Below are 21,242 nucleotides of genomic sequence, written 5' to 3' on the forward strand. Positions count from 1 at the left end.
CATATTCTCACCCACATCTCCACATATAATGCTAGTGAATATTTCACAATTCTTCAACAGCACCATGTATGCAGAATTTGGATGTGTGCACAGAATCTGACATACTGAAAGCATAAAGTTTCTAATATTTAAGGCTTTAAAAATAGCCTTGATGATGTTCAGCAGTGCTTGGTAAAATCTCGAAAACTGAAAGAGCTCTGGAGCATGCAATAACTATTACATGGCTTTAAATACCCTTACCGGAAAATGTGGTTGGTATCCAAAACTCATGCTAATAGAACAGAGCTTTCTCCTCCTCTACTCTCCCCTGCAACCCCCACCCAGCTCCCAAGGTTTAGGATTTTCTGTAAGAGATTTAAGGCCAAAAATGCCTCCCTACCTCTTTGGCCCCCATTCTCTGCTTCTGAAAGTGGGGAGGCTGTTTCTGCATGTTTCAAAGGTGAGATGGAAAAATCCTTTAAAATTGCAGGAGGTTATTGGCCTGCTGCTGTTGCTGCTGCTGTAGTAATTCAAAAAATGTATGCTGATTATACTTTGTGAGCCTCATGGAAATGTATTGGGACAGCTAAATCCAGCAGCTCAATAGAAGGTTTTCAGTACAGACACCCCAATTAATGAACTCTGTTCTCCCTTAGAGAAGATCAGTATTGGCACTCTTTAGTTGTCACTGCCAATTGGAAAAAATAGGGTTTTCTCACTCAGGTTTTTTGTTAAAGTTTTGTTTCAAAATTGTGCCTCTGCTGTACCTTCACACTTTGTACCTGCATTGCTTAATGATGGCGGGGTGTTTTATAGACCTGTTCTTTAACTGCATAGAATAGTTTTAATGTACATGGAATGATTGTTAGTTTGTTTCTGAATAAATGTTTGTATGCTGCCCTTGAATTTTAACACAGTGTACAATCAATCACTATAAGGATAAAATAAAATTTATAAAACTAACTGAATGCATGCACATAGAGCTTGTAAGGATCAGGGGCCATGGTTGTATCAGGGTTTCCAAATGTGGAATGCCCTACACACATTTCATTGTACGCAGGTTGGAGAACATTCTTGCACTGCACGCATCATGCATGGCCAACAGACACATGGAGGGAATGCAAGGAGGGGGAAATGGAGAGATCTTTTGTATCTAGACCACAGTAGCAATTCATTGAATTCCACTCTAAGAGAACACACATACATAAATTCCCTTGATTCACATCTTCACTCAGTGCCCAAGAACACTGTTATCATGAAGCTTAATGAAGGTTTAGAACCCTGTGGGGAGATGACAAATTGATGGGTCATTAGCTGCTTCATTTACTTTGAAATAGAACATGCAGGGAAGTGAAAAACACAAAGTATTTGTTTTTGGCTGAGATAGCTGCCAAGATGTGGGAAAGTCATTGGTGCATACAGGTACCTCTGCTTTTCTTGTTTCTGGAGTGTTGGTTGTTGCCAAAGGCAACCTATATGTAAAAAGACTGCAATCCTAACCTTGTCTACTCAAAAGTAAATCCTATTGAATTCAAACAGGCTTACTCCCATTAGTTAGTTACAGGTAGGTAGCCGTGTTGGTCTGCCATAGTCAAAACAAAATAAAATAAAAAATTCCTTCCAGTAGCACCTTAGAGCATGCACACGAAAGCTCATACCAAGAACAAACTTAGTTGGTCTCTAAGGTGCTACTGGAAGGAATTTCCCATGTAAGTGGAGTTAGGATTTTCAGCCTTAATATGCTTCCTATAGTGGATTTTTTTGATCCAATGGAATGCATCCTTCCTGTATTGTTCTTTTCACGTGAAAGTAAGTGGTTTCTCTTGGTACCTGTGGATTTTATCAGTGCTCCTTTGTTAAAGACCTAGACTCTGTGGAATGGGAAGAACCATCTGGATTTGAAGACTCATTCTGACCACTCTACAACTTCATTTTCGAAGTGAATTTAAATTTAAAATTCCTTTCTTTCCCTGTCCCTGAAGTTTTCTTGACTAAACCATCTGTCCCTGATTCATGAGTGAGGAAAACAAAAGAGTATTATTTCTTCCACTTTCTAACTCAGAACTCAAACTCTACACTTGATTATATTCGACCTTATGACATGTTTGTCCTGAACTGTGAAATCAAGTTAGCAAGAAAGACTGCAGTCCTAATCCCATTTACCTGGAAGTAAGCCTCACTGAATTCATTGAGAGTTACTTCTGAGTAGGTTTGCGTAATGGATTTCTGATTAGCCATTAGACACTTCATTGCCCTTGTCTTTAGTGTGTTACATGGTTCTCTGTAGTTTTTGCCTTATAAGACTTACAGGGCCACTCTTCTGAAAATTCATTGACTTTGAAAGGGAACACATAGTGAAGGTAATTGATTTGTAAATATCTCTTGATGGCTAAGATATGCATGTCTATTGTGTGCTATGTAAAATGTATGTTGAAAGTGCATATATTTCCACATCAACAGATGACAAAATGTAACACAGACTTGTGCAAACTAAGATGATTGCAGCAGAATGTAAACTAAAAGATGCAAGTGCAAGTGAATATTGGAGTAGACTGAGGCATGTCAATGTATCCGCCTGTCAAAAATTGCAGGACACTGAAAATCATAAAGCAGACCCAGAGATGTGTTGAAAAAGCAAGCTGACCATGAAAGTTGTCGGTTTCTGTTTAGGCAAAATCCTCTACAAACAAATATACATCTTTCAATACTGAACAATAAGAAGGCATACCTGTCTTCACCCCACCCCCCGAACAGAGCCTAATTAAGGAATAATTAAGGAATAAATACATGTCAAATCAATTAAAAGAATAGAAGAATAACTTAGTCATCTTCAAAATTTGTAGCTGAAAATCTCCTCTACAAGCAATTATACTTCCCCTCAAAGTATATTTCTCAGTAAACAATTTTTATAAGTGTGCAAAGCTGTTTCAAGTAGATCCTGCTTTCTGAAAATTGTCCTTCATATACTGTAACCTTTCATTTATAAAAGAGGAAAAGTAAAACTAAGAATTAGGCGTCTGAACCAAAACTTTAATTGAAATGTGCTGAATTGCTCTAATATATTGGTACAGTTTTCATACTGGCAATTGTGGAGTCACTTGGTCTAGCTGATATATAGAACAGCCAAAAGGAAATGTTTCTGCAGACCAAATTAATTAATGGAACCACATTTCTTGTTATGATATGTAGTGATGGCCACTACATCAGATGGCTTTTAAAAAACAGCTAGACAAATTCATGAACCTTAATTCTTTCGATGAATATGAACCATGACATTTTGAGAGACCGACCCTGTTTAGATTTAGAGGCAGGGCACTCGAGCTTGCTAGGGGCAATCAGCGGGCTATGGCAGGTAGGGAGGCTGAATGTGGCCCTCTAGGTCTCTCTATCTGGCCCTTGGAACTCTCCCTAGGCTACACCCCTCCCCGGCTCTGCTTTGCACCCCTAGCATCTTTGGCTGGAAGGTGTCCTTGAACTCTGCTAATGCCTCTTGCTTGTGGATGGGGCTGATAGAGAGATGTGTAAAGAAACAAAGGTTAAAATATATTTTACAAAGGTAAAAAATATATTTGTTGCTCTACCTGCTTTTGCCTCTGGCCTCACCTGGTCCTTGCAAGACATATCCCTGTGTATAGTTAGTACATCTTTCCCAGCCAATGAGCTCCCTAGTTGCCTCTGGGTGGTCACTGAATGGAGACAGAATGTTGAACGATGGAGTTCCTTGTTTTAATCCAGTAAGTCCATTCTCACACTGTTATAATGATGCATCATAACAAATGTAATTTCTTCAGTTATGTTGCTGTTATGTGAAAAGGGAGTTTCAGCACTGATGAGAGACATTCACTTATTCACAGGGTCCTTCTAAATGTTGGATGTATATTAAGACCCCCCCCCCCCCTTTTTAAAGCAGCCATAATTTCAAGGACAGACACATTTTTATTACATCACCAGGTTAGTGGTTCCCGTGTTTCTTTCTCCCTAACAGGTGATGTGATGCTTGTAAACAAAAGATCTCCCAGTGTAATTGAGAATACAGGATAAAATTTAATAAGCATACCATGTAATGTCATTCACCAGGGAAATCAACAATAAACACATTCGCTACCTTCTGGGGACTCATCAGCTGGAAATGACAATGAAGGAAAAACATCCCAGCTGATCCACAAAGAAAACTAATGTGGTTCTAGGATATGTTTAGTGTCTCATCCCCAGATACATTGAATGCCACTTAAAGGCACGATTAAGGTCTCTGTCTTGGGACATTTAGATGACAAAAATGCAATGTATTAAAACTAAAATCATTGCAGAACTGGAGGGAGAACCATATGTCAATAGACTTTGACACACTTAGCCAAGCATAAGAAAGCTATGGTAGACCACGAATACATTTTACAAATATGCAGCCCAAACCTATGCATGTAGATAGACAAGTAATTTGCACAGAATTAAAAGGAGCTTCCTCCCTGGTAAGACTGCATAGGACTGGGCTGAGAATAAGTGTTTTAGTGCTTAATACAAGAGAGAGAGAGGATAAGAAGATAGCAGGTTAATATTTCTTTTCAGGGGCAGAGCAGAAGGGTGCTTCTTCTTTTCAATGCTTCCTGCATACAGTGAAGTTCTCATTAGAGCAACTCTGCCATCATCTGTGGTTCCTTTGGCCCTGAAAAGTCATTAGACACCACTGCAAGATGATGAGCCTGCAAATAATCTCACACATTTTTGCCTCCTTTGTTGTGTTACATCAGTGGACCATGAACGGTCTGTGATAGAAAGGGCAGCTGTTACCCTGGTGCTGCTATCCTCACACTAGATCATGGTTGTAAGATACCTTTGCTGCTGCTCATACAATCAGGCTGTAAGATATGTTTGTCTGGCCTTCAGCCCACAGGATCATACAAGCCCAGTGCAGCTAAGCCAGAAAGGGGAGGAAGTGATGACAAGAGAATAAAGGCTGGCACAAGCGCTGAAGCAATCTGCTAGTATCACCATTTTGAGTAACAGAGTGATAGAGCCCAATTACATATTCAGTCCCTGCCACTAAACAAGGGTGGATATTAAGAGTTAGTATCTGTTATAACTTTGCATGTGTCAGTTTATTTCAACATTTGTAAGCAAAGCTGGCATAAATGTGTTTTGCCAAAGTACTTCAGGCTACAATAATTTGGATTTTCCCTTTGTCTTATAATAGCAGTGAAACGGAGAAATTATTTCTTTCTTACTCGGCTTTCTTGCCAATGTACAACAGATGTTGTTTCCACAAATTAGTTTATAATTTCTTTCATAATTCAGTCAGAACAACCCTTCAATTTATAGTCAAGAACTAGATTTAGTGCTGCATATAGTTCTCATAATTATGTAACAAAACTGCACTTTGTGAGATGAAACCATGGCCATCAATCACGCCATTTAGTGTATGCGCAACTTAATCTTCTGTTGCACCAGCTGCACATGGCTCAGCCAAATGCACAAAGGATTTGTTAGCTTTCCATAGGGTGAAGTGTAAATAATTAGTAAGGTAGATAATAGACAGCCAGAGAGTTAAAATAGGCTATTAGGTAGCTAAACAGAGTTGAATTGTCTCACATGCAGCAATTACAGACATTGTATATTGGGGTGTAGGAGGGAAGAGTTGCACACATATAGCAGTTTTTGTCACCTGCTATGCCAACATGTGAATAATGCATACAAAAAGCTTTCTCTGAAAGGGACTGTAGTGCTCAAGTGGCATATTAAAGCATACAAGTGATGTTACAGTCTACTAGGTTAGTTAGTACAACTAATGATTATTAAACTTTTAGGCTCCCAATAAAATATTACAGGTACAATCCAAAACTGAAACCGGCTTCACTAACAAGCATCTGCTAGATGATTGCTTTGCTGGTTGTACACTCTGAAATGTTCCCAAACAGCATCCCATCATGTGCAAGCAGGTTGGACATGGACGGTGTCAACTGCCCATCTTCACTTGTGTCAAGTCCAGGTGCCTGCAACATGGGTAAAAGCTGCCATTGATCAGCTTTGGCATCCCAGGTCTTGGCCAAAGCACTGAAGCTTCCTGCTGGCTTTGCTGCTGCTAACGCATCTGTGGAGAAAGGGAGAGCTTACGAGAAATAGTATTTTGCATTTGGTGAAATTATTTAAAAATATTTTTCCATCCTTAAGAAAATAAGAAGAGCCTGGTTGGATCAGGTCAAATGCACATCTAGTCCAGCATCATGTTTTCACAGTGCCCAACCAGATCCCAGTGGGAAGGCTGTGAGCCCACATTGTATGCTTCATATATTACTAGCAGCTCGCTCCTGTTGCACTGAGATGTGGCTGGGGCAACCCAGTTACATGGACAGCATACAAGATATAAATTATTATTATTATTATGAGGTAGTCTTCTTTGGCAATCACTCGTAGCTGCATAAGATTGTCTTCCATAAACATGGTTTTAACACTGAGTCCGTAAGTGATTATGGAGGCCAATTCTGGATCCACACGTCCTTCCGCAGTGGGGACATAGGTTTTGGGGTGGGAGTTGATCACAGTGATGGTTTGCCAAGCATGCCTTCCTCTTAGCATGTTTCTCCCTTTCGTCCTGAGTTCGAGTGTCTTCAAAGCCCATGACAGCTTTGTTAAAGGCTGTTCTCCAATTGGAGCGTCCACAAGCCAGTGTTTCCCTGTTGTTGCTGTTTATACTACATTTTTTTAAGATTTGCATTGAGAGAGTCTTTAAACCTCTTTTGTTGACCACCACCATTACACTTTCAATTTTTAAGTTTGGAATAAAGTAGTTGCTTTGGAAGACGATCATCAGGCATCCGAACAACATGACCAGTCCAACAAAGTTGATGTTGAAGAATCATTGCTTCAACACTGGTGATCTTTGCTTCTTCCAGTACTGGCATTATTATTATGAGGTAGTAAAGGTAAAGGGTAAAGGGACCCCTGACCATTAGGTCCAGTCGTGTCCGACTCTGGGGTTGCGGCACTCATCTTGCGTTACTGGCTGAGGGAGCCGGCATACAGCTTCCGGGTCATGTGGCCAGCATGACTAAGCTGCTTCTGGTGAACCAGAGCAGCGCACGGAAACACTGTTTACCTTCCTGCTAGAGTGGTACCTATTTATCTACTTGCACTTTGACATGCTTTCGAACTGCTCGGTGGGCAGGAGCTGGGACCGAGCAACGGGAGCTCACTCCATCGCGGGGATTTGAACCACCAACCTTCTGATCAGCAAGCCCTAGACTCTGTGGTTTAACCCACAGCGCCACCCGCATCCCCTATGAGGTAGTAACACTAACTCAAATAAGAGACATTACCCCATTACAAAAGAACAATATGACTCCTTGTGCCATAGGTGAAAGCCAGCCTCATCTATGACACTGGTATAAAAGGAGAAAGAATTTCCTACTGCTCAGCTCACATGTGCTGTGAAAAGACCTTTAGAGAAGCAAGAGACAAGTGCACCAGACAACTATTGCATATGATGGAAAGGCCCAAAGGTTCATGGTTCCCCTTCATGCCATGATGCTGCAAATATCCTTATGCTACTGAATTATGCAGATAATCTTCTGCATCTAATCTACTAACCTTCAAAGGGGATGACTCTTCAACCACATTTCATTTTAGAGAAACAGGTTTGACATACATCTAATTCCAGTGGTACCACAGGGCTGTCTTGTGTTACCCACAATAAACCTTTTAAAAATAAAAGAGAAAAGAGAACTGTCATTTTTGTGAGTTATAATATGTAAGGGGGGAAAGCACATTTTTGAAGGAACGTTAATTACTTCTATGCTTTGAGTCGTTTGTTAGTCAGACTACTGTCAGAGATTTGCACAGAATAAGAATAATTTAATATTTTATCATCAGATGGATCCTTTTCATACACAAGAATGAAGCAGAGCACTTTATTTTATTGAACATTGCACACTGTAGCTTCTTAGCAGATGATACGGCAAAGCAAGCACCCAAAATGTTCACATGTGCCAGTATATATTTGTTCCCCAACACCTGTAAAATGACTTTCATTTGAAGAGTCAGGAGCTAGTGAAACAATCTGCCACCCAGAAATATAGGTATAGGGTTGTTGTTTTTTAAGACATCTGAAGTTAGACCTGTTTAGGGAAGCTTTTAATGTTTGAAGTGAGCCACCCCGAGTGGCTGGGGAGGCCCGGCCCGATGGGCGGGGTATAAATAATAAATTATTATAGCTATTCAACCTCAATTTTATCACCAAGCTTTTGTGGGCACTTAGAAGCACTCTCCAGGTGAGGGGCATTCTGCCAACCTGCCTCACATTGGTGTCCAGCCAGGGGGGTGGGCAATGGTGGACTGCTATGAGGACCCTGTAAGCTTCACCCTGCCTATCACCATCCAGCAGAAACAGGGTGAGCTTACTTAGGTCTTACTGAGATGCAACACTTTGGCCATGGCAACACAGTTGTGAATCAAAGTGAACATTCACCAAGAGGGTCATGGTAACACATAGGTAACACCTAGTTTGCTCAGCAAGTTTTGCAAAGTCCTGTTTTGAACACGCAGGCCTTGCTCTGATTTTTTGTATCTTGGGTAGCTACGGTCCATTAAAATACCATTTTTTATTTTCAGAAAGCTGTGATACATTCCCACTGAGGAAATAAGTATGTCAGTAATAATGGAGTCTTTGTAAGAAGTAATGAAAAGCTACCCCAGGTAAAGCACAACTTGTGACCACATTTCTTTCAGACTTTATTATACAGGGCTGAAAGGCTGTCGATTTCAATAGTCCAACTGTACTCTGCATTTAAATGAGCAAAAACAATGGCAAAGTATGAATATTTCAAGTGACTTTTTGCCTGGATTTCAGAAGACCCATTTAGTTCAGCTACCCAAATTCTGATTACAAATTTAATATTCATCAACCTATGTTTTATTTAAAAACTTTGAACAATAATAAAAGATTACCAGCGAGACAAGGTCTTATCTGCCTGCTCAGGTTACCCTGTACTTACAATGAACTATACAGCATGCTTGATTAGCCTTAAACGGTCTCTGTGGTGATTTTCTCATTTAATGAACTGGTCGGATTTCATTATATAACAATTGTATGGAGGTTTCCACAGATAAGCTTTGGTCTTTAGGGTGTGTGGTACTGGCAGACTGCAGGATTTTAATTTTTTTAAAAAAAGAACTTGCTAAGAAAGAAAATCTGCATACCTTCTTTTCTGCTAAATGAACCATAGACATTAATTTGAAACTTTCTATGATCTAGGGGAAAAGTAATGCTAGTAATGGGAAAGTATTATGTGCTTATGATCCAGATTGCATGGCTAGATAAAGTCAGGGAGAAAATGCCACTCTCAGATCTCTAAGGAGAAGAGTTTTGAGTGTGTGCTTGAGATAGACATGCCTCTGGTGAAATCAATGAATGTATGTGGCTTTTCAAGAACCCTGGGGAGTTTCTGTGTAGTGCTGAAGGGGAGATAATTTCCTGGTATGTTATGGCATATCTTTAGGCTCAGGCTTAGAGACTTATTCCCTCTGCAGGGCTACTGAATCATTAAATGGCACCCCACCCCTCAAAATTGATAAGTTCTCACTGAAGAATTTCCAAGTGGCTTGACTGTCATCCCTGTCAAAACCATAGAATCATAGAGTTGGAAGAGACCACAAGGGTCATCCAGTCCAACCCCCTGCCAAGCAGGAAACACCATCAAAGCATTCCTGACAGATGGCTGTCAAGCCTCCGCTTAAAGACCTCCAAAGAAGGAAACCATAATGTCTCTAGCCACAATGGCTATGTTCTACTTCCATTGACCATTTGCAATGATGGCAAGGACTGATCCAGCCATGATGACTGTGGCTGATGGGAGTTGGGACTCCGAGTATATTTCAGTATCCATGCTGGCCTCCCCTGTTATAAAGCAATGTACTGAAAGAACAGAATCTAGTATAACAGTTCTAGCAAATATGCTGGTGCTATAATGATGTTCCCAGGCAGAACATTTGCTTCTGCTGTGTGCTTACTTCATGCCAGAAATGTACCACATAAGGCCATTGCAATGATGGCAGGGACTGATCCAGCCATGATGACTGTGGCTGATGGGAGTTGTTACAATAATAGGAGCCAACTCCTAGGGCTGAGGTCCCTTCACCCCCCCATAAAATATTTGAGGGGTCCTCCTCCCCCCAAGTTGATGGGCATTGCCATTCAAATGGCATGCATGTGCAGTGTCATGTGATCGATTATGTGGGGCGGGGCTTACCTGTTCCCTGCAATATTTTATTCAAGCTGGTACCCCTGGTGACAACGCAGAAATCCCTGGATCATGCAGAGTGTTGTTATCCGAGTATGAAGCATGAGGTAGGGACACATCAGAACCACTGGAGTTCCTGATAATGCCCTTAAATGCTAAGATTTATACCACCATCTGTCTAGTGGCCAAGCACACCACCTTGTTTTATACTATTTAAATCATACAAACAACCATGGAAAACTAACTACATTTCAGAGAACTGGTTGTATTGTATACTTCTTTTTTTACAGCAACAACTATGCTGATTACTCTTAAAATGCATTTGTTAAAAATGCCTGAATAAAATGAAAGGTAACAATAAAACAGGTAATTATTCTATTCTAAACTACATGGCAGCAGAGCAAAAGAGAGTTTTACGCAGTTTCCTGAGAATACATTTTCAATAAAGTGGAAGGGCATTTGAAGAGCACCAACCCTAAATCTTAGGCATTGTGTTTGAAATTATTCTCTAGCTGGTAGAATTTGTTCATGTGTGTGTTGCATCATGCACTGCATTCAAGAAAGAATAGGGATGTGATTTGTTTCAAGGAGGAAACAGAAGTTTCACATAAAAACAATGGTTCTCAATCCATTTCCTTTTATGAGTTGCACATTTTCAACGAACAGTCTATTTGATGGAGACAAGAGCAAAAAAACTGCCATCTGTGTTTGTCATATTCACAAACTGCAAGCAGTATATGCAAAGAGCTCTTTTATGTTACTAAATTTTTTTGAAAGTAATTCAATATGGTAGATGATGGAAGCCACAATCCAGTAGGCAGGACCTATTGGGCTTAAAAATGCATGACTTGAACATATCTAACCTCCCCCGCCTGCCCTTTCATATTTCTATCCATTCAATAGTTGAGCCACACCTCCTTGGGTTATTTTTTTCTTCAAACAAAGGTCTTCTTAATCTACTTGGCTGCTAGTCTAATTGGGGGCTGCCAATCAGTTCTATACATTTAGGGGAAATTAGCAAGGGAGGCCACTTTACAAGCAAGGGGGGGGGAGCCCCAGGTGAAGAAGCATCTTGGCCCCAGTGCAAAATACTATGGTCACAAGCAAGTTCAGCAGGAGGACAAGATAGACTACTTCTATTTTTTTGACCTAATAAATCCCAAAATAAAATAAACTCAGTAAACAACAATAATAACACTTTTGCAGGCAGAGAGTCAGCAGGGATGTGGAGGCTATCCAGTATTTCGTACAGATTATCATATATACAAGTAATCTCCCTGTTGGGTGGAAGCTGTGAGTGCATGTTCTGACTCACAGAGAACAAATCTGCCCCTTTAAGACCAAGGCAACTGACCTGGAAAAACTGAGAGAATTGGAGAGGTTGATGGATAAGTCCTTCAGGTGTCCACTCCTTCAACTGTTGTTGGACTCCAACTCCCATCAGTTCCAGCCACTGTGGACAATGATCAGGGGTGATGCGTGTGTCAGTCCACCAGCAAAACCTGGAGGATGTCAAGTTGGTTGCCCTTGCTGTCTTTGCTGCCCATCAGCTATGATGATGGTCCTGTTATGCTGAGCTGAAATGCAGAAGTTAACATAATGTTACCTTCAGAGATATGCTAACTCGTTTGGTTCCATCAGATTCTTGTTAGCTTAAAGCTTTCACAACATACAAAGTTTTCATAACTGGAAATACCAGCACCATGAAACACTTGTCAGTGTACTTCCCTGCTGCTAACACGTCAGTGTGCTCTCCAACTTAAAGTATGTTTAGTCACACTAGACAAGGGATCGTATCTAACTCAAATACTTTCACTTAGTGGATAATTGAGAACTGTGCCGCTAAATGAGCACTTCTAATTACACAGTCACAAGGTTGGGGGAGTCTGCTGTCTAATTTTCGGTATGTCACAGATTGTCCTTCATGAATTGAGTTGATGAATACACATAATTACAAAATTCTTCTTGCAAATTAATAGTGTTAGGGATGAAAACCTGGTAATCAGAGTCATAATAATATCTGGCATGATACTTTCCCCTCTTTGCCTTCTTAAAATGTATGTTGGGAAGCAGCTGGAGGAAGAAATCACCCCCCAAACATGTATCCTTGCAAAATACAAATGGTAAGGACATGAATCTCATCGAGCTTGGTTAAATAGGCATCTCAGAGTTCCTGCTCACTTCTGACCTTTTTTGTGCATTAAAAAATACCAACTAGTTCCTTTCAAGTGTTCTAATGTATTCAGGTAAGGGGAGAAACTTGCAGCACAGCAGCCCCAACTAATAGGCTTTCATTTTTGAGAATCCCTCACATACACTTGTTTTCTTTTTATTTTATTGATGACATTTGTATGCTGCACCATAATATAAAGTTCTCTGGACAGTTCACAATAAATAAGTAAAAACAACAACCTTGGAATATAAAGTAAAGCATAGAACCCTTAAAATGGAGCAGGGAGAGGTCTTTAATGTAATAAAACTAACTCTATGATTCCATGAAAACAACCCCCACCCCAAATTAAAGACCACGGGCCAGGGTACCTAAGTACCTAAAAGATCGGGGTGAAAAGAAAGGTGTCAAAAAGTTCACAAAGACTGTTGTGTAGTTAGGCCTGGACCTTGGGGCTGGAGCCCAATGTTGCCCTCATGACCTATGATCATGTCAGATGTTGGGTGCCCAAATTCTCCGTGTGACCACGTGGGCAGGCATGGACATGTTAGGGTTCATGCTGACAGCCGCAGGATCATTTATATAACATGCATTTCATATAATGTTATATAGTCAGGGGGTGGTTTAGAGATTAGAGATGCTCATCTCATTAATTATCCTAGTAAACAACAAAATGACATTTATTCTCAAGTAAGTGTGTATACAGGGAGGGAGGGAGGGAGGGAGGGAGGGAGGGAGGGAGGGAGATACACCAGTACATACACCATACCCTCCAACACTTTGAAGTCAAAATCTGGGGTGCCATATTCTCAGACGCCATCTTCCCATTTCTTATTGTGAGAGCTGTGATCTTGCAGAATTTCCCACCACAGTTTTTCTTCAAAAAGTGATTTTGGGGGGCACTGCATGAGATCACAGCCCTGAAAAATGGCCTCCATTCTCGCGGGATGAAAAGTGGGATGTCCTAGTTTTCTGGGACAATTGCAGGGTTGACATACATACATAAACACACACACACACACACACACACACACACACACAGTTTCATGAGTTCTTTATGTAGGTCTGCAGTAGGATTTCTCCCCTAGTCCAAATGTAGAGTTTGGAGGCGGAACTGTACTTAAGGGAACAGTACCCAAACATTTCACTGTGTCCCATACAACAGTTATGTGGCTGTATTATTCCTTGAAGCCCAAATCAGGGAGAGAATATGCCTCTCACATCTCTAGCCTTGATATTCCAGAGAGCTCACTTAAAAGATGGTTGCTGTCATGCTCTGTTGATGCTAAATAAATGTTAGAAGTTGTACAGAAGGATGATTAGCTGTCATGGCACACGTCTTTCAACCCCAAACTTCACATAAATATGGGTGCACTTTCTCAAATACCTTTCATTTCTTTCTATAGTTCATTTTTATTAAAGTGAGGAGGGGCTGAAGTTTAACAAAGTAGTCATGGATTATTAATCACATGTTTGGGAAACATCTTTCTATGAGCAGGGCACAATCCAGCTATGAGCTTAATGATATAAATGTAAAAAGTGATCACAATCATTTCCCTTTTCCATTCCAAAGAAAGGATTTCTTGTAGGAGAGACCCTGATAGGCATCTACAATTCTTCTCTGGCTCAGAGGGGGAAGGTTTCAGTATCTCCTTTCCTCTGGCATTATCTGACTTCTGGAACTAATCCTCTTATTTGGTGCACAATCATATTTTAAATCAGCTTTAAAAAAATTTATCAGGCTGCCTAAGGTTTAATTTGGCATATTTCCCCCCTGGGAAGCTGCTTTATTTCATTGAGATAAAGCATTGTCAAATTATAAGCTTTGTGCAGCTGTCATTCTTTGCCAAATATTTCGAAACATAAATGAACTCTGACAAGTCGTTTATCTGCAAATGTCATGTCAAACTGTAATGGTATTGCCAGAGGTTGAAATTTTAGAGGGAAACTGGACTTGGAATACAAACTCAAAGTGTCTTTAATTTTATCCATCTAATAAAATGGCTCGACACAATGCTGGCTTACTACATAGCATTAAATCACAACATATGGCAATGTATATATTATACAAATTAAGAGCTGAGAATAGACAACTTTGGCAATGTCGTACATCCATGAAATTGTAAATATCTAAGGTTTGTCAATCCTGCTCAAAGGCTCAGCACACATTTATTCATATCACAAAAACATATTTCAGCAAGAAATATTATGCAGCATGATTGACATTCTGTTCGAGGAAGCTGAAAATTGCTGCTATGTCAAGCAGTGTTTCTGGTTTGCAAACTAATTCCCAGATCCTGCCTGATGTTCTGGGACTTCAACAGACCTCCACGCAGGCATGGGTTTGTTTACACGTCCAGTGAGTGGCTAACCCCAGCTAACTGCAGAGTTTGGGGATGAGGACAGAAATGTGGGTATTTGATTGAAGAAAGATGTCACAAAAGTAATTCAGTTGCAATTTAGATTAACTATTGGGGGGGTAGGAGGAGAATTCATGAGAATTCAAGAAGCAAAGCTGGCAACCACATTATCTGACACCCAAATAGCATCTTCTCACTTAAACTATCACAGTGCTAGTAATGATGTGCATCACGCAGCTAAAATGAACAAAAAGGTACAACCTGCTGGCTGTGTCCCATGTCCCAGTAAACCTCTGCCACTTGCTTTGTTAGGAAAGGCCATAACACATTTGTACTGGTCGATAAGCTGTTAGACAATAAATGATGGGGAAGCAGGGGATCCTGCCCTTTCACCTGTTTTGTCCTGTACCAAACTCATCCCTGGCAGGGCACCATACAACTGGCTATTGTGTGTAGCACAGATAGTTGTGGCATTCAGGCACTGGGAATAGCACCAGTGTAATTTGGTGGGCCACATCTTGTGTCTTAGCTCTGTCCCATAGCAGCAGAACAGCCCTGGCAGTGTGTCCTATTAGAGATACATGAGGCTAGATGTAGCCTCTGCCAGTATAAGTATAAAGTAATACACATTGGCCAAACTGCGGGAGGCAGTGAAAGATAGGCATGCCTGGCGTGCTCTGGTCCATGGGGTCATGAAGAGTTGGACAGGACTGAATGACTGAACAACAACAAATACACATTGGGGGTGTCATTTCACATTTACACTTTCCAACATTGCTCAGTATAGGAAAAGCAGCCAAAATAAGGAGGGGACTGAAAAGTTTCCCTAGGAGGGAAGGCTAGTTTAGTTTAGGGAAAATGTGGTGGTGGCGGCATATAATTGATGCATATAAAATGATGCATGTTGTGGAAAGACTGGGGGGAGAGAGAGAGAGAGAGAGAGAGAGAGAGAGAGAGAGAGAGAAAGAGAGAGAGAGAGAGAGAGAGAGCTTTCTCTCATAATACTAGAACACATGGTTGTCCAGTGAAGCTGAATGGCAGAAGCATTGGAACAGGCGTAAGAACTTAAGAAGAGCCTGGTGGACCAGGCCAGTGGCCCATGTAGTCCAGCACTCTGTTTTTACAGTGGCCAACCAGATGCCTATGGAAAGCCAGCAAGCAGGTCCCAAATGCAACAAGCACTCTCCCCTCCTGTTGCTTCCAGCAACTGGTATTCAGAAGTGTTACTGCCTCTGACCATGGAGGCAACAGAAAGTGCTTCCTAATACAAAAGATATATGGCATTCACTGTCAGATGATGTGGTGATGCCCTTGAACGTGGATGGGTTTAAAAGGAATTAGGTGTATTCTCCATGAATTTGTCCATTAGTGGCTGCTAATAGCGATGGTATATGCAACTTTCAGGTTCCAAGAAGAGTATGCCACCAGATACTCTTCTTGGAACCTGCACACCAGATACAGTTGTTGGTGAACATCAACAGGAGAAGGCAATTGCTTTAGTGTCTGGGTTGTTGTAGACTTCCTGGAGGCATGGAGCTAGCCACTGTGGGAAACAAATTGCCAGACTTAGATGGACCTTGAGGGTTACCCAACAGGAGCTCTTCTTACGTATCTATCCAACCAATAATTAGTTGATTCAAAATTAATTCTGGTGTATTAAAAGGGAAATAATAGTCTAGTTGAGATTCAACATTTTATTAACCCTACATTCAGTGTTCAGAGCCCTTCAAAGATCTTCAGCATGCTGCTTCCAAAACACTGCAGATATTAACCGACAGATAGCAGGGACCGTTAACTGAAAAGTAACTCAGTGCTGGATACAAAGTCACCTGGTGGCTAAGAAGTAACTGAATCTTAATGAGGCACATGCCCTGTTGAACCACTCTATTAAAACCTAAATGCTTCCATGATTGATTCCTGATAGCACACTGATTCTGTCTGAAAAGAAAATGTGGCTCTGTATTCATGCTCACGCATTAAAAACTTTGAGGAATACATTAGCACAATACAGGTTGTTTTCCCCCAACTGAAAGTGTTATTCTTTTCTGTATTTTAACGACTGTCTTCCATACACCATATTAATTAACGGCATGGAGAAACTAGAAGTTAGTTCAGCTGAAATGGCAAAAAGTCATAGGCACATCTGAAACCTGATTTAGTGATTTGACGCTACTTTTCACCTCCAGTTCCTTTTATTCAAAGCATGTAAATTAATTACATAATTGGGGCACATGACCAAAGAAGATGTGTTTAAAAGAACTGCTACATTTTAAGGAAAACTCTAGGAAAATATATTGCTATGAAAAACACAGCAACACAAGATACCATCTACATACCCACTACTGTAATATTGACTTCATCTTTCTGTAAGGCCTTGGGGTGAATTTCCAATTATAGACATTCTTAAACTGCACTACAGCATGTCACCTTTTCAGTCTGTGAAGGCATACTCTACTATTTGTAGCACAACTGATATGTGCATAGAACTTGATGATATCCATTATATGCTTCCAGAATAAAAGGGTGACCCCCCCCCCTTTTTAGTGCTTCTGAAATGTACAAGTCAAGCATACCCACAATTATGCTGGAAGCATGTGATGAGCATCACCAAGCTTCATTGTGCTGGGACATCTTAAACCTTCAGAAATGAAGGTTAACAGGTATACAAATGGGAAAGCAAACCTCAAAAATGAACATAAGGTGAAAGTAAGTTCTGTTTAAATTAGGGATGGGCAAATCTGTCAATTTCAACACCTGATGGTTTCTCATTTTTTCCAGTACTAAGTTCATTTCTCCACATTTCCTCACCATTTTGCAATTAAGAAACCCAACAACTCCTCATGAAAAATTCTCAACATTTTATCCTAATATACACCTTTTCATATGTAATCTTGCCTAATATAAACATTTTGGCAGAACATTTCCCCTTGATAGAATGCAATTTTCTCTGTTATTTTCACTAATATGTGGATTTTTCACCATGCTTTAGTCCAGTTTATGTATTTTTGTACATCTTACTTAGCTGCATTGCAAAATTTGGCAAAGTGTGGATTTTGAAGGAGGGTTATATTTTGGTTCATGTATTGTTTTGGAAAGTACAAACTGAGTCAGTTCACTTTTAAATTGAAAAAATGAATTGAATTTCTTCCTCATTCTTAGTTAAATGAAAGAGAATTATTTCAAAGTAAATTGTGAAATAAAGGAATCGTAAGGAAACAACAGAAAAGCAGGGCTTCCCAAACTTTTTTTCAAAGAGGGCCAGATTTGATTAAGTTAACAAGCATGAGGGCCGACCAACCGAAGTTGTTGAGCTTTTTTGCTTTTTTAGGATTGAAATTGTTGAGTTTTTTTTTTTTTTTTTTAGATTGAAGATCCTGAGCTTTTTGTAGATTTTAACCGCAGGACATATACTGCCACGAGAGCCGGATTAAATCTACCATCGGGCCAGGTTAGGCCTCTGATATGGACTTTGGACATGCCTGGCCTAGATTGTGCATAGATTGAATTCCTATGTGTGTTAAGGTGTCACTAGTCATGAACTTCCTCCACACTGCAAGGGAGGTCTTTGGCAAGGATACCAGATCCTTTACTGAGAAGAGCAGATCTATGCAGGGAGACTATTTCCTTTCCATCTCACATTAGAGGCCACAGATGAGAGACTCCAGCACAGGAGCAACTCTCTCAGGAGCAGAACTGCATCAATAGCCTCCCAGTAGCAGCATCTTTGTTGCTTACTGGGAATTGAGGGGCAAGACGATAGATGAGAAGATTGGCAATATGTGGGTGCACCAATGGAGTCATTCCACTGTTCTTGCCAGTGCACCCACAAAGTCCTGCTATCACTTCACCCCTCTCAGCAAGCGGCAGCAACATCACTGCTGAAAGGCTATTGCTGCAGATCTACCCCGCCACATGAGCTGCTCCTGAGGACATGTATAATTGCCAACAACAAGCCTATACTTTCAGTTAGAGGAAGAAGACACAAATAGTGTCACTGAACTGTAGAAAAGACTCTATGACTTGAAAACAGAGATGTCATGTGTACCCTTGTTAACTATGAAAATCCTTTAATAACAACTATAAAAAGGAAAATAGGTTTCCAGTGACCTGTTAAAAAAAGGAAGAAGGAGGAAAACATTTTTCTGATGCCCCTGAAAGCACACTTTTGCTTCGAAAATGTTCAAGAACAAAAAAGACACTCACAGCTCTTAAATGCAGGGTTCTTTCTAAGGAGCTTTGCTTACATGTATATAGTGTGTGTGTGTGTGTGTGTGTTTGTGTGTGTGTGTGTGTGTGTGTGTGTGTGTGTGCAGTATGTATATAAAAGGTCTGTAGCTCAGTGTTCAGTTTTCTAGGGGAAATATAAACAGGTAGCAGGTAGTAATGAAATACCATATACAGGCAGTTCCAACATCCAAAGAAATTCTTGATTTCACCTTAGACTATTTCTCCGAAGTCTTGTTGACTATAGTTAATTGCCTGTATCCTTTAAATTGTTAAACAAATCAAGCAGATCTTTAGTTGATTAATCAACTTCGAGGGGTTGGAAATAAGGCAATACTTTTTTGGAGACTATTTTAGGGTGTGTGTTTTTCTATAATAAGGAATATGCAGGTGGGAGAAAGAATGAATTAATGCAACTTTTTATTATTAAATGTAAGTTATTAGAAAAAAAATGGACTTACATATATTGCCGGTCAGAAATTAAAATTTTAAAATATCAGGCAATTTGCTAACCAGGCAAGTAATCCACTAAGTCTAGTAGTAGTAGTAGTACATACCATATTAACAAACAAACAAAATAATTAAATAATTATATAGACCTGGCTAAATTAACTGATAAAATCAGAGGAAGTAGTGACCAAAAATTCCAACAAGATTGGGGGAAATTTGGAGACTACCTGAAAAAGCAATGCCCCACTGTGAAATGCTGGCTCCATTTCTAAGCACTCTGTATTGGGAGCTAAACTTAGCAAGGAAAATACAAGAAAATAAAATAGAAGGATTACACAAGAGTACCAAAGTAGTAAACTAGAAGAGATAGACTGATAACCTGGGATGAAGACAAGTGGAAGCTGTAAGGGAAGGGGAAGTAACAGATAGTAGAAATAGACAAGTATGGACAGAAGAAAGGAAGAAAGAAGTATTACTAAAGGTTAGTAGAATTGATTTATATGAATATGGAATTGGATGTTATGTTTTGCTTTGTATTATTTACAACTGAATTATTGGGAATATAGGAAGGCATTAATTGAATGCATTTTGTGGTTTTTTAGGAAGAATTTAACATGTAATCTTTTAACATTGCTATTCTTTGGTTATCGTTTGTTTTTTTAATTCAATGTTCTTTTTTCTTTTGTATAGATGTAATAAAGTAAATAATAAAAATTAAAATAACTGCCCCCAAACACACGTTTAAAGGCCTGAAGATACGTAATGAAGGCACCAGTAGAGGCTCCCTGGGGAGAGCATTCCACAAGTGGGGAGCCACCATAGAAAAGGCCTGCTCCTTGCCACTTTGGGCTGCAATTCTGAATGCTCTTATAAAGGAGTGAACCCCACTGAGCTTAATTGGACTCATTTCTGAGAAAGCATTGCAAATTTATTTCATAGTTTGACCCCCCTACCCATACCATCCTGGGTCCACTCCTTGTATTTTCCTGTGTAAAGTACCAGCATAGAGTTTCTGGAACTGCAAAATACATCAGTATTTTTAATTGGTGTTTTTCAGTATAGGTTTAGGAGTTTAAGAAGTGAGAGTTTCCGAAACTTTTCTTTCAAGATCTGAATTTCCTGGTTTCTACAGGAAACAAAGCCTCCTATCTAGGCCAGCTTTCCTGCAAAAGATGTCCTTGTGAATCTCAGCATGCTACGAGCATCAGTAAAGTACAGGGAGACTTTTCACTCTGAGACACCAGCTGCTCTTGGCAATGTTTTTCGCTGTCATTATGCAAACAGAAGGACTATGAAGAAATCGAAAAATGAAGCAAGGGAAGACACAGTCCTAAATTGGCTACGGCTGCCTTGCACTGCTAGTGGGTATCTCATGCTTTCCTAGCAGCAATGTCCAGAGGCACTATCTTCTCAAGTTGATTGAGGGGGGCAACCTGATGTCCTGCCGTCACACACGTGATGTCACGAGGAGCCAGGGGGCTCATCCCACTCAAAACATATGTTGGGGGCCTGAAACTGCCTCAGCCCCTAGAAACTGGCATGTGTGGCAATGTCAGAAGTGCAACATAGCAGTAGATACAATGTCTTTAACACGAACAGAGCAGGATCTCTACAAAATACATCTGAAATGTGGACAATCTCTCTGCTTATCTGTTTCACTTGTATGAACACCGGGTTGGACCTAGAACCTGCCCTCGGAGAAAATGAAGCATTAGCTGGAAGTTCTTCCCTCAGTAACCAGCACTGTTGGACCAATACACATATTCAACACAAAATACACATATCCAACATGTATCCAACACACAATACACATATCCAACACAAAAATGTTAC

At 40.2% G+C, this 21,242-nt stretch overlaps 1 pseudogene; it reads right to left on the reverse strand.

Annotated features, from left to right (window-relative positions):
* Nucleotides 1-5,840: 5,840 nt before the first annotated feature.
* The window catches only part of LOC117045095, a 63,734-nt pseudogene continuing 48,332 nt past the window's right edge, over nt 5,841-21,242 (reverse strand).

The sequence above is a fragment of the Lacerta agilis genome, chromosome 4, assembly GCF_009819535.1.
Source record: "Lacerta agilis isolate rLacAgi1 chromosome 4, rLacAgi1.pri, whole genome shotgun sequence".
Lineage (NCBI taxonomy): Eukaryota > Metazoa > Chordata > Lepidosauria > Squamata > Lacertidae > Lacerta > Lacerta agilis.